This window comes from Neovison vison, chromosome X, assembly GCF_020171115.1.
Source record: "Neovison vison isolate M4711 chromosome X, ASM_NN_V1, whole genome shotgun sequence".
Classification (NCBI taxonomy): domain Eukaryota; kingdom Metazoa; phylum Chordata; class Mammalia; order Carnivora; family Mustelidae; genus Neogale; species Neogale vison.
Genome location: NC_058105.1, coordinates 35,522,696 through 35,537,069, shown reverse-complemented (window position 1 = coordinate 35,537,069; position 14,374 = coordinate 35,522,696). Strand labels below are relative to the sequence as shown.

General features: G+C 43.8%; 1 protein-coding gene across 3 annotated transcripts in view; it reads right to left on the bottom strand.

Moving 5' to 3' along the window:
• Positions 1 to 10,088, bottom strand: part of AMOT (angiomotin) — a 63,343-nt gene extending 53,255 nt beyond the window's left edge. For 2 of the 3 annotated variants that reach the window (XM_044234639.1, XM_044234640.1), the window contains exons 1-2: positions 9,640 to 10,088; positions 1,872 to 1,949 (exon numbers count right to left, since the gene is read on the bottom strand). The gene's annotated coding sequence lies outside the window, so the exon portion shown is untranslated. The remainder of the gene's footprint in view (positions 1 to 1,871; positions 1,950 to 9,639) is intronic. The other variant, XM_044234641.1, reaches the window with a different exon arrangement.
• Positions 10,089 to 14,374: the final 4,286 nt, after the last annotated feature.

The window sequence follows — 14,374 nt, the reverse complement described above, 5'->3', positions numbered from 1 at the left end:
CTTTAAGACTTAGCCTTTTTCAATATTTTGGATTGTTTCCTAATGACAGAATCCCACAAGTGAAATTAATGGGTCAAGGTGCAGGAACGTTTTTTAGACAGTCAACTAAAGAAATAAAAGCAGGAAACACCAAAGCCCCACAAAATCTCTCCTTCATTTAATGAAGAGTTCTCCTCTCCCATTTTTCCACCAGGGCAGAGCAGGACTCCTGGGAGGGAAAGAAGCCAAGAGAAGCACTGTAGTATCCCAGAGACTTGCGAAATGGCAGAGTGGAATGTGGGCTCCCCTGTGAATCCAGCTTGCATGCACTTGCCCCAAATTGCCACCCGGCCAAGAAGCTAATTAGTAAAAGCATCAGGTGGGTGAGAACAGGTTCATGGCCTGTAATGGCTTATATCATGTTTCATTTTTGCCCTTGGAAAGATCTGACAGTCAGCTTGAAGACATTCAGTTCTAGTGACCCAGCCTGCTACATTCTGAGAATTAAATCTGTTAGTTTTCAGACACCAATCTTCCCTCCATTTTAAAGGGTATCTTTCTGTGTAGAACTAAGCATACATGACCAATGAGCCTGTGTGTGTACCTCTATTTTCAGCCACAGTTAAGGCGGCACATTTAAGGTCAGCTCTGTTTAATATTATATGAGTTAAGTGGCACCGGTCTGAAATGGTCAACATGTTATAGACAGAGGTTTATTTGCAGACTCAACCATAAGAGTCATCCAGTGCTGAACAGAGAAGGCAACAGGCTTAGCAAGCGCAGACACCACAAGGCATTTCTTTCCTCGGCTGCTTAGTCAGAGCTCTCCTAAGAGGCCAGGTCCACTTGCCACCGTGCCCTTGGAGGTTTCTCTCTAAGCCTCCACCATCTTGCCTCTGCCCCCAACTCTGCTCAATATGGAAAATTAATTCTCTCTCCTTGATGGCGCCCTGGACTTTGTACACAGCTCAACTGCAGGACAGTCATGCACACACCATGTAGTTTCCACAAACATTTATTGAGTGTTTGCTGTAGCCAGGCACTGTCTAGGCCCTAGGGTGGATTAAAAAAAAAAAGAATGAAAGAAACCAGAGATCAGTCCTCAAGAAGCTCCCAGTCAAGCAGAGGGGGCCCAATCCAGCCAGAAGCTCTGGCAAAGCAGAGAACCCTGCCAAAAACTCTGTACCCCCCCACCCCCAGCAAAGCTTCCCAGAGGAAAAGACCAGGAGCTGAACAGGAGACATCTGATAACCAACCTGATGTTGAGGAAGTTGGAAAGGGAAGAGCCAAAGATAGGATGAGATAGATCTTCTGGAGACATTAGCATTCAGATAACAGGTAAGGTCAAAGAGTGGGTTAGAACAGGCATGGCAGGAGGCAGAACAGGAAGGATAAAACTAAGGAGGGACCTCTGAAAGAAACCATCATTCAAGGGTCAGATACTTTGTAATTGTGGTAGTGAGAGGGAAATTTCTTTATTTACCCCAGTGCTTTGTACTCCCCCCATGCCTTCAAACTAGACGTTGGAAAACATGCTTCAGAGACAGAAGTCTGCAGTTACAATGCAGAGAGGGAGACAGAGCCAGAGAAAGAAAGAGATAAAGAGAGAGAGGGAGGTTAATTTTGTCTTCTAAGCTTCTAAATACCAAGGCAGAAATCACTCTGCTAGGTTAAGCCAGAAATGGAAGATCTTAGAGATCACAGGTTGGGTGCGTGATTTCCCTCTGTATCCTTCCCAACAGCAACAACGTTAACTGGTACATGAGATACCCAGAAGAACTGCGTATTGCCTATGGAGTAAATCACAACTTCCCAAAGACTTTGCTGGAGGCAACAGCAAGACAAGACAAGGGATGAAAGACACAGAACAGCAAGAACAGTAATTCTGTTACCTTTAGTTTCTCAGCTTTTCTTCTAAGGAGACGAAACCTCTTTCACTTCTGTTATCTTATTTGTCCCTCTCAGCCACTCTGTGAGGAAATAGAGGCAGATGTGATTGATTCTATTTTACAACTGGAGAAGCTTTAAGCCCGAACAGATAGCTAATGATAACTCATTTGACCAAGGTTTCACTGTAGCTTACTTGTGGGGCCAGGATCAGAACCCGGGTCTGGTGACCTCCTCCCCTCTGCAGAGTTACTAGACACAAATTCCTGTGGATTGGACTCTCCATTTTTTAAGGAGGACTGTTCACAAGAGAAACTCGTTAGGAAAGAGAAATTCTCTCAGGACTCTTAACAGTACCTTGAGCAAGCCGGGGCACTGCACCCATAAGAAAAAAATCTAAGACTTTTCCTGTACTGACACTGGAACAGTGAGCTATAATTTGCAGCGGTGCTGCACTAAAATAATCAGTAGTTCCCTGTTCTGCTGCACCCCTTTCGAAGGGAGCCCCATCTGCCTTCGGTCTGGTTTTTGTGTCTGAGTGGGGCTCAGGTGCTGACTGCAGGTGTGGCATCCAGCAGGTGCATGGAGAGGAGCCAGAGTTTCATATCTTCATACCAAAGGGCCTGAGTCACTCGGCAAAGGCAGCCCCTCCTCCTCACACCGACTTGCAAGCCCCAAGAACCTGTCTTCACCAAGTTGCCACTGCAAAACTAAATCTACACTCTGACTTCCAAGGAAGGCCTAGGGTAAAATCAGTGAAAAGTACAAATCGTATAACCCAGCCAACTGAAGCTAGTGTAGGCAAATGCCGCAGGCATAGCGTCAGGGGACATGTGTACAGAACGACTGTTCCCCTGCTAGCTATGGAGAAAAGGAGGACCACAGCAGGCCCATGTTATGTATCTAGCTAGAGAGTACTTAATTCTATTGGAAACGGCCCTAAAACCTCACGCACAAGTATTCAGTCCTCTAGAAAATACAGAGTACGGCAGAAGGAACACACTAAGAATCCTGGACTCCAGTTCCCATCAAGACCAGTCTCCTTTAGGCTGCCAAGAGACAACCACTTAGCCTAGTCACAAAAAGTACCAGGTCAAAAAAGTCATCACATTGCCCTCATGGAAGCCCAACAGAGAGCCTAGGGCAGACAGAATGCTCTTTGGGGATAGAGGGGGTCATCCAAATTTTCTTAGCTGCAAAAATTGTTTGCTTTTAAAGAAACAATCTGCCTGCCCCAAAGACACACACACACACACACACACACACACACACACAGAAGAGCAAAGAGAAATTAACTGCAGGGGGAAAAAAAAACCCAAATGTTAACTTAATAAAATGGCTTATTGTCATTCATCATATTTCTCCAATTCATATGGAAAACTCAAATTAATAAGCTTTGGTTTACAGCTGGTGATCCCAAAAGTAAAACTGGTTACTGAACTAAAATGTTATCACTGTATATAAACGGAGTGAAACAAAAATCTGAGCTGAAAACCTAAATGCAATAAAGAGGAAATTAAACTTCTTCAAAATAGGCTATCTAAATAATTTTCCCCATCTGTGATTTTTATCTTAGTTTGCTGTCACATGGAAAGAAATGCCATTAATTCAATGCAAATCCTGCCCCTTGAAAACAACCAAAATGAGTAAGTGATGTACTAATTAGCTTCCTAATGGGGAAGGTTTTAATTGAACTCTTCTATAACAACCTTCATCAAAGTTTCCAGGGCAACTTCATAAAAGGATGTCAAACCTGGCCCATATTTTTATCCCCTTAAAAATAATTCTCAATGCACAGAAACACAGAAAGCTTATTTCTCTTCAATGCTGTTAACACTCAGGCCACTACATTTTCTGATGTCAGCAATCCCCTTCCCACAAATATTCCAAGTATGCACCACCGTCATTCTCCTTTCAATTATGTGGTTTCTCTGCTCCTTTACTGATTGAGTCCAGGCCTCTTGGATAATGAGAAGCATGTGCAGGGAAAATATGCTCTTAAAAAACACATACATCAGTTTCATCTGCATTTTGAAGGGGGGAGATCATTTGTCCATATCAAAAGGATCAAAATGTGAAGTCTGCTATGGGATATATAAAGGAAGAAAAAGATCGGCAACAATGCCTAAAGTTGGGGGGGGGCAGTTATGGTCATCTGAAGCAACACCAGTAAGAATAAGGGAGACCCCCCAAAATCCACCCTTTCTAGCTTGGCCACATGTATATTTAATGTTATCTTAATGTTGCTTTGGGGGGTATTTGAGTTCTGACATACGCATGGAAATGAGCCACGAATTGTACAGCAAGCATAAATATTCCATCATTAATAAAAACCAGCTGTGTATAAAACACTACAATGGCTGGGTTTCAGTTACTGGCTATCATCAGTATGTGTCACAAGCAAATATTACTCAAAACTTTCTCCCTTAAAACACACACACATTCACACACAGACACACGCAGAAATTTGTTGTACTCTTTTTAATCTTTTGGAAGTGCTCTGAAGAACTCGCTGATCTCTATGGCACATTTCAACTAATGTCTCTTTTCGAAGCGATTTTTCATCACCCTGGAAGAGGCCAGAGTCCTCTTACTAGAATTTCAGCTTACCACATAGAATGAAAATGTTTAATTGTTACGAGCCAAGAGGGTCAATAATACAAATGTTGGGATGATCAGTTATAGTCAGTAAGGCAATGGGGCACCAAAGGGTGTGACAGGTTATGAGAGAGCAAAGCTCATTAAAAGCGAACACCTGCTCAGGACCTTATAATAAACGGGCTCTGCCATCATGCAAACACCTTTCATCCAATGACCTCGAAGCATGTGTCCAATATGAAGCATGCCTAGACACCTCTGTGAAGTATTAATATCCCTGCTTCCCAGAAGGGTAACTGAAGCTCAGAGCAGCTAATTCATTTACGCCTGGTCACATGGCAAGTCAAAGAGGGTTGGGCACAGAAAGCACAGACCCTGGCTTCAAGTCACACAGTCTAATGGTATTTCATGCAGTTGGGGCAATAATGAAAGTGACTTTACAAACGTCAAGGGCACGCCTATAGAGTTAAAAAAAAAAGTAGATTTTCAAAAAATATCTTCGGAGGTATTAGGAAATATATCCATCTGCATTTTCCCCATGAATACATATCATTAAAAATGTATTTAACTTGGAGCTTTCTACGGACTAAAAACTCATACTTCACTTTCCTATCCTGGTTAAAGAAATATAATCTAATTTACGATGAGCCACTGGTTTCCAGGAATGAATTCTCCAAAATGGAGATCATATGTGCAATATACCTCCTCTTTATCAAAGGAAAATTAAAGGACCGGTAACTGAGCTTCCACTGTACAGGGAAAACCTCAAATGAAGAACCCATTACGTGTGGGTTATCCTGCCCCACCTACATCTCTTTGTCTCACATCGTAAGTTCCCTTACTATTTTTTAGTATAATTTCAACATATTATTTTCAAAGCCATGAAACAAAAATTTGTGCCTTCCTGCTTTTCCTTTCTCATTGGGGAAATTTTATAGTCCACCTAAATTTGTACTCTCTGGATGGCATATCATGATACAGTGATTTAAGAATCCATCGCTAATGGTTTAGACAAAGTAAACAGTGGAATGTAGTTTTCTTTTTGCTTAAATAGAATAAGGGAGGGGTAACAGGAGGTCAAGGGAGTGGACTGAACAGCCTTGCTCGATACATGAACACCCCTAAATCACAGAAAGGGCGAGGGATTACTTACTAAATCTAGAGACTAATTAATATTAGTCTCTCTTGGCATTCAAGGAACAGACATACATGATTCTTCATGCGTACTTAGTCAGATTCTCACTTCATTTTTCCCCACAGGTTTAAAAAGTTAAGTCTTAGGTGAGCACTTATTTAAAAGAAACTGTAAATTTCTGTGACCCCACCCCAACTACCTAAAATTCATGTTAAGTACAAAAACAAAGACTTGAAAGGAACTAAGAAAAATGAAAGTGGATGATCTGTTGGGTCGATGGGATTCTTGATGACGTTCTGGGTAGGATCCTAGCTTTTTAATTTGATATGTTGTTAAAACACAAAGCACAATGCATTTATATTGATATATCCTTTAAGACATTTTTTATAAACATCCAGATGATTACATGATTGCATTTTCTAACAATTATTGTGCCTCCTTCTAGTAGGAATCATTCAATTCACACCGCAAGTAGAGGTGGAGGAAGGGAACCATAAACTTTTGAGAACTGGTTCTCAAAATCACCCTGTTCAAATTCTCACAATTTATAGAGGAGGACCTGCCAAGGGTGGTAAACTAAGTTAGAGGTGGGCCTAGAGCCCACATCCCAATCTCCAAGAGGCTCCCTAGGAAAGTTTATTGTAGATTCTTCTAATAAAAATGGCATTAGTTGCTGCTATTTCCCAGAAACAATCTTCTGGATCTTGGATTATTCAAATACAATAACTAGAATTAAACTGTTTGACCTATTTGGGGTAGACGGTCCCATCCTTAGATTTATCAAACTCTGCGAAGTCTGATTTATTTCCAGAAAGTCATACTAGCTCCCTTCTACAAGTGGTTGTAGGCTGAAGCTGAACGTGGCCAGCATTATTACAAGCCAGAATGATTTAGACAATTAACTCCACCCCACATAACAAAAAGATTTCAAAGGCCAAATAATCGCCTTACTTAATTCAAGCTATAGTCACTACAACAAAATTCTAATATCTTCCTTTATGCAATAAATACATTTTTGAGAAGTCCCCGTTATAGTAAACTGTATATATCAAGTCATAGCTCAAAAGCACAAACTAGGAAAGCTAGTTCTTTCAAAGAAACCTGTAGTGGATTCTTTTATAAAGCAAATGACCTCTTATTTTCCTTCCTTTTCCTTTTCTTTTAAGTTCAGATTTTGTGGTGTGTGTGTGTGTGTGTGTGTGTGGAAGGGGCAACTTCCCTCATTTCTCTGGGTTAAAAGGGGTCAGGAGCCCACCGTGGAGGAGAGCAGTGCAGGATGCACAGCCTGTTTTAATGCCCCCTTAGTTCCTGGGACCAAATTCTAACCTTTGACTTGGGGGTGGGACCCTAGATTTTGGACCAAAGTCCACAAAAGGCATCAAGGAATGAAGAAGTAAGCAAGACTAAAGACAACACATCATAGAAAACCACCAACAAAAATTCCTGGGGACAGGAAATCAATGGAGCACAATTCTGAACAAATTGGTTTAGTCCCAAGCTAATTAACTTGTCAAGCAGATCTCCAAACCTACTGAATCCATGGGGGAAAGAGGTGATGTAATTGGAGACTGGGGAACATTTTACCATCCTAAAAGGCTCAGCCTGACCACACACACCTCTCTCCACCCCTTTCAGTGGGTTTTAGCCACACTTAATGGGTGCAAAGGACAGTTTCTTCCAGACAGTCCCTAAGAATAGACTGTTCTCATGCATTCCAAATGCTCAGTCTCCATGGAGGAGGCTACCTGGTCACAAGCATTTCCCAAGAGGGAATATATCCCCTACTTCTCCTCACTGGTAACATCCCCTCCACCCCAACAAAACAAAACAACTTCTAACCATCCTGAGAACTTAGGGGGACTTTTGGGGGAGAAAGGAAAAGAAACCTTAAGAGGGGAGTAGGAGAGTGTGAGAAACTCCTCTTGTCTCCAAATGGAAAAAGGGCCTTAAAAAGCTGGATCAAAGGAAGAAAGGGGGATGGGGGAGACAGGCTGCTTAATTACAAAGACACCCTTTTAAAGAAGGCACAGGCCCTGGGAGAGGGCTCTTAGGAGAGGCACAGAAGCAGATGTACCCACTTAGAATTCTGGCACTCAATGGGACCTCAAGGTCATAGCATCCATCCCTCTGTGTTCTGAATAGACTGTTCTTAAGGGCATTCTAGAAAGAGTCTCATTCGCTCTTTACAAAACTTTAGAAAAAGCAACTCCACAAAATGCCTTGGGTATGCATCTGTCTAATAATTCCTACTTCACAAACCAGAGATGAGCTTTCAATACCCAAATCCAAAATAGTATTGAATTTAAAATTTCCTTCTAAAATATTTTAAATAGGTAAGTAGATCCACAACTTTCACATAAAAGTTACTCTGCATACAAGCATAGTCAGAGGTTTACTGTGTATCTAGACAATGAAGTTAGAAAAAGCACTTTCAATTTTACAGAGCCACAGAGTTTTCCAAAGAAAGAAGTATCTTAAAATGAAGTATGATGTAGTGCCAGAAAGTGTCTGTAAATGACACCAGATAAACCCATACGGAATAACTGGAACCTGAGTTATCATCTGTAAATAGATGCAACTACTCTACAACCACCTGGCTATTAAAATGTCCCAGGCCAGTTATAAAATGTAGTTTGGTCAGGCCAACTTTTCCCTCCCAGCTGATCTGAAAGATGATAGCCTTTAAAATTGTCGCCCTGTGCCGTTCCTTCTCTCCCTTCGTGCTTTCCTTTCCTGTTAAAATCAACCAACACAACTATTTAAAAAAATAAGTAAATAATTTGTTTTCAAACAAACCATGGGTTGCTGACAATTTGGTTACAGGTCTTTGAATACTACCACCCTTCTCATTTGGCCATGTTCACCCAGTTGGAGATAGGTGGGAAATGGGAGAAAATTTATCCTGCATCCAAAATGGTATTGTGAAGTATTCTTAGCTACTAAACAAGGGTGCTGAAAGGTCTGAGAAGGCTTCACAAAGGCTGGCCGGAGATAGGGCTTTTCACAAAACCTAGTTCAAGGAGGCTTAAATTACCTTAGCCCTCCATTATTGAAGATTATGGTGACTAATTATCTTCCTCTCTGAATAAAAGAGAGTCATATTTTTAAAAGTTTTAAATGCCTCCCAACTTCTAGTCTTAACGTGGGGGTGGGGAACAGAAGGAGATAGGAGAACTACATCCAACACAACTCCACAATTCTTTCAAAAATACATGCTAGAGACCGAAAATGTGGTTTCTCACAAACGTCCACTTTCCACTCTCATTTAATTGTATCTAGTCCCTTGCTGCAAATTATTATTATACTACTATTATTGGCAATTTATCAGGCTACAAAGGCTGTCACCCTCCGTCTCGCTTTTCCTTTTCTTTTTTTTATGTATCGATAAATCCATTTTGCTGTTGAAGCACCAGTGTACAGGGACCCAGACTTGGGACCCTCAAGACACCTGCATGATCCTGAGAAAACTGGTCACTAACATCTATAAACCATATACTGGGCAATTCCATCCTCACCACCACATACACACACACACACACACACACACACACACACCCCGAAAGGAGTGTAAAATTGTAGATTACTCCCAGACTTTTAGACTTCAAGAATTCACAGCCCCCGGGGGAGGGAAGTGTGAGCCCCCACCCCAACTCTAAGCATTCTGGAGGAACGCATCTAGCAATCAGAGATAAGCACAGACATTCCTCCTGAGGTAAATGAAGACCTGAAGTTCCCTCATTCCTTTTGTGCTTAGTTACCTAGAGACCCACAAGGACCCCAGGAGGCAAGGAAGTAAAAGTACCATGAAGTAGTGGTACCCACTAGCATCTCTGTAGGACGAGAAAGGAGCGCACACTCTTCAACCGATTTAAGTTGCTGCTCATCCCGGAAAACTCACGGCCAGCTGCAAAGAAAGTAGAACACACGGGCATCCCCACACGCATCTAGATCGACTCACTCACGCCGAGGGCACGATCAAGTTCATGCCACCATGGATTCCTGCCCCAGTTCCCCGCGAAAAGTAACCGTGCGTCTCCTACCCCTGAAGGCACCGAAGACCAGGTGACGATTCTCTGTGCGCTCAAGTGGTTCAGTCCCGGGCCGGAGGCCAGGGATGGGCAGGGGGAAGCCCCAACTCCCGGCTGCTCCGCTCCTCGCCGCTCCGTCCGGGCTCTCCTTGGTGGCAGTGGACAGGCAGGATACCGGGCCGGAGGGTGGAGCAGCGGATGGTCGGAGGCAAGACAGGCTGGAGGTGGGGGTGGAGGGGGCGGTGAGAACTAAGAGAAGATGAGGCGAAAGAGAGCGGAGATGGAGGAATAAATCAGGGAGTCTACTAGCTTGGGCAGCCAGAAAGCTCCTCGGAAGGAAGGGGCGTGACTGCGATGAAGGCAGCTCCTGGGCAAAGGATGGGAGGTAGGGGAGGGGGGCGAATGGGTGGCTTTTCTTCTTGCGGTGAGCGGCTAGGACCGCCCCGGAGCGGGAGGGTGGACTAGAGAGTGGGGCGGAGTAGAGGGCGGGGAATGGAGGGAGGGAGCCGGCCTGGACCCAGGGACTTGGGGGGTGGGGGGGCGGAAGAGAGGCGGGGCCAGAGGGCGGGGAAGTTTCAAACAATTGAACGGCGGGGACCAGCCACTCTGGAGAAAGTGGGGGGTTCCTAGCTCTTGTCCTTCCAGTAACGTGGCTTAACGCGCTCGCTGCAGTCCTGAGAGGCTACGCAAGCACTGGCTGGGAGGAAGGAAAGGGTTCTGCAAAGACTACAATAATAATCTACGACACCAGCGGAGCGGAGGCGCGTGGGAGAGCCCGTGCAGCTCCCCGCCCCACAGCGGGAGGAAGAAACACAAATAATAGAAACGCTGAAAAGCAGCTACTCGCAGAGCCTGCTCAAAATAATGCAGGAAGGAGCAGCGCTCCTTCGTCTTCCTTCCCCTCTTGCTTCCTATTACCAGCAGGCCCCCACCCAGGTCTCCGTCCTACGCGACACCCTTCTTTCTTCCTCCGCTCCCCCTAGCCTCCCCCCTTCCCACCCCACCCCCGCGTCCCCGCCCCCCTTCCCTTTGGCGGGCCGCGCCGGGGACAGGGGCCCTGGGCGGAGCTCCGCGGAGTCTCCGCCTCTTGGGAGGGCAGGCCTGGACGGAGCCGGTCTCGAAGAGTAATCCCACCCACCCGTCTTTTGTTGCTAACGATTGGCGAATCCCAGCTCAGGATTCGCTCGCGATTGGCCACTTGCATCGTCGATCCGATCTTTTTGTCCCACCCGCCCTCAAAATTAATAAAACTGAACAAGAGACTATTGTCTAGCTCTCCGTTCTCCCCCAGCTACTGCTAAGAGAAAGAAGAGACGGTTGGTTTCTCGGTCTGAGAGAGTGCGACAAGTGTGTCGGCTGTCTCCCGTACACCTTTGTGGCACTGTCCGGCCCTCTGGGAATAGGTAACTTTTCATCCCCCTTAATTCGTTAGGCCAGGAGGGGTAAAAAGTACGTGAAGTGCCAATGTGGTATTCACGTTTCCCGGCTGCCAAAAAAAAAAAAAATGGTACTGACTGCCTGAGAACACAGAGTTGAGAACAGCATCCTGGGACACTGAAAATCTACCATTTTACATCTGGGAAACAAAAGCACAAAGAAACCGTGTAAGGTTAGCAGAATAACATGGAATTTGGAACCAAAGGAAGAACTCATTTTGCACTGTAGCACTTACCACCTAGTTGTGCGACTTTTGTTGAGTCAGTTAACTTCTCTGAGCCTTGATCTATCTTTAAGTAAAGGCTGTAAGACATTTCCTATTAACTTAACGACACTGATATATGAAAATAAAATGAATTGTGTGTGAAAACTCTGTAAACCACAGAGCACTCCACACATGTATGCCTTTCTCCTTGCATATGTCCCATGTCCAGGGACCAAACATATAGTTCCTCTGTGTTAAGCATCTACATCCAAGGTGTGTAGATTTTGTGGCTTTATTTTTAAAAGTCAGCTCTTTTTCTACAGTTTTGAGTTTGGATATGAAGTCAGATCCCTGCAGTTAGAATAATAAATTACCCCCTTTCTAACCAGGGTGGGTGAGATTTCTCTTTTAAACAGTTCTGAAGTGGCGCCACAACCTACATCTATTGTGGCGTTGGTACTGAAAGAGGAAATCATGCTGTGTATCTCCAAAGTGAACTTGAGAAAACAAACATGAGGGAACACTTACCATGGAAATCACCATTCTCCACAGATCCATATTTCCTAGAAAACGTTGCAAGGTGGAAATGAGTTTAGTTGTAAAGGTCTTGGAAATGCAGAGCTATTATAATGAGCTCGTGCAAATAAAAAATGACATCCATTTCAAGTCCCCCAAAGGAAGCCTTCTGAGAGCCATGGGTCAAGCCATGCAAGAGGAAATGGCCTCAAAGGAAACACTATCTCACTGTGAACGGGGTCCCCGAATATAACGGGGTCCAGGAAGAGTAATAGGCTGGTGGCATGCTGTGGGGTAGCCTGGGTATGCAGGGTGCTCTGCTAGGGCTGCTCGAAGATTCAGAAGCAGGAACACGAGCAAAGTAGATTCTTGGTGTGATTGAGGTTATGGGTAAGGTGAAGGTATTTGGGTGATTTTTCATGGGGAAATTAAGATTTTGAGTGTTCAAAACATGGGCACCTGGCTTATGAGGCAAGGGAAGACTATTTCAGCCTTATTTGGAGTGGGGGACAGCAGAGCTAGACTAGATGGGTATATGCTGCAGACTACTACCGATCACAATGGCAACAGGATTCTGGTTAAAATGAACAATGCTGGTCAAATGGAAAAAGTAACGTGCACATGGTAAAATCAAAACTGTACTGAAAGGAGTAAAAAGTTCCTCTCTGCCACTGTTCTCACAGTCCCTTTCTCCCCTTCTTTCTCTGCCTGTGTACAATCTTCAAAACATACTATTTACATATAGATGTTCCATTTTTGCCCCTTCTAAGTGGGATCATCAATCACAGCACACCTTGCATTTCTTTCCTCAGCAATATCTCTTACTACTCTTCCATCTCAGGATTACTTCCTTTACTTCATTCTTTTCCGTGATAGCTCAGTGTTCCATTGCACAAATGTGCCAAAATTCCTTTATGCATTCCCCTATTGAGAGGCCACGAAGGCTAGTTTCCATCTTTTGCCATTACAGAAAACGCTGGGAAGCAAATCCTAGTAGCAAAGGCATGGTGGCTCTTTGTCGGCTGTCTGTCCCCAGCTTTGAAGTTGCCCTCAAAAGACTTTTCCAGCCTGTCTTCCCTACAGCTATGGGGCCCTTCATGCAATGGAAACCCCTAAAACACTTAAATCCTTTAATACCCCCTCCTCAGATCCTGCCTGGGGCATTGCTGTTCTTCCCTAAGTATGAATTTTGATGGAGTAGAGTGAGCAAGAGCTCTGAGTTTAATGGTGGATTCAGGCTGTGCGTGAGTCACTTCTTAGGCCTGTGGCAAACTAACAACAGGTTTTTTGGTACCTGGGCTTGGCCCAGGTCTTCAAGCGTCTTAGGTGTTCCTTTTCTCCCGCCACGCAAGACTTCCTTTTGTTTTTACCCTGAAAACCCTTGAGTTTGTTTAAACTGGGCTTGAATTTAGAGTTATGCTTTGCCAGCTCTACTTAAAAGGAAGGGGGAGGGGGAGGCCAACATCAACAAACATTGATCAAGCTGCTATTATGGACAGGACTGAAAAAACAAAGAGGGATGAGACTTGGCTCCTGCCTTCAAGGGTATATACAGAAAAAGACAACTAACAAGCGTATGCTAAGTGCTAAATGAATGGGATTGACAGTAAAAGCTGTAGAAGTTGAGAGCAGGGAGCGAAAACTAGTTCCAGAGAGTGAGTTTATACAGCAAAGTATGCCACACACATTTAACTAATCCCCAGAGCATCCCTGTGTCTTCATAGCCTGACTATAAAATATGGAGAGGCCTCTGGGGGATACCAGGAGAATTAACCACTAACTGTAAAACACCTGTGTAAAGACACTGGGTTGCCTAAGTACATCAAGACCCTCTGTATATTAATAATGGATATAATGATCATTTGAAGCTTATAAGTAAAGAGCCTCTACACCAAACCACCTGTCCTGTTTGGTCTTTTTTTCTCTAATAAAATGCAACTCCTCCTTGCAATAAAATGCAATAAAAATCAGTGTCTATGCTTTTTTTTTTTTAAAGGCAACTTAAAAAATCAGTTTCTCCCTTAGAAAACCATTATGCTAAGTGAAAGAAGCCAGACACAAAGGGACAAATGTCTGATTCCACTTACATGAGGTGCCTAGAATGTGCAAATTTATGGAGACAGAAAGTAGCATGGTGGTGATCAGGGCCCGAGGGGAGAGTGGAATGGGGAATTACTGTTTAATGACCATAGTTTCTGTTTAGGATGATGAAAAAGTTCTGGAAATAGACTGTGGTGATGGTTGAACAACATTTGGAATGTATTTAATGCCGTTGAATTGTGTGCTTAAAAATGGCTAAAATTGTAAATTTTATTTACATGCATTTTACTGCAATAAAAAGAAACACTTTTTTAAGGTAACAACCCTCAGGCTAGATGTCAGGAGACAAGACTGATGATGGAGGCCACCTTCTTCTTGGCAGCAAAGGGGGCATGTAGAGGGGGCAGCTTGGTTAACACCACGGGAAATGAGGCCCAGTGTGTCCAGAACTTCTGAAAGAGAAACCAAAAGTGAAATGTTTTAATGTAAAATTTCCTGGTTTTTAACGTTGGCAATTAAGAAATGTTCTAATTTTTAAAAATCTGCCCT